Below are 303 nucleotides of genomic sequence, written 5' to 3'. Positions count from 1 at the left end.
AAATTTTATTAATACATATATAGTTTAAAAATAAATAAATTACTATTTATACTCATAAAAGATACAGATACTGACAAATGTACTCATTTAAGAATAACATGACAATTATAACCATAGAAGATGGCTTCCGTGTGCCAAGAGTACCCGGACGTTGGTTACACAATTGGTCTGTTAGGACTTAGGGTATTCTTGGCACACGGAAACTATCTTCCGTGTTTTATTCTTATATGGATACATTTGTCAGCGTTTGTATCTTTTATGGATACAAATGATAATTTATTCTAAAAAAAAAAAAAGTAAAAA

This window comes from Arachis ipaensis, chromosome B10, assembly GCF_000816755.2.
Source record: "Arachis ipaensis cultivar K30076 chromosome B10, Araip1.1, whole genome shotgun sequence".
Taxonomy (NCBI): Eukaryota; Viridiplantae; Streptophyta; class Magnoliopsida; order Fabales; family Fabaceae; genus Arachis; species Arachis ipaensis.
This window is presented reverse-complemented; position numbering follows the sequence as displayed.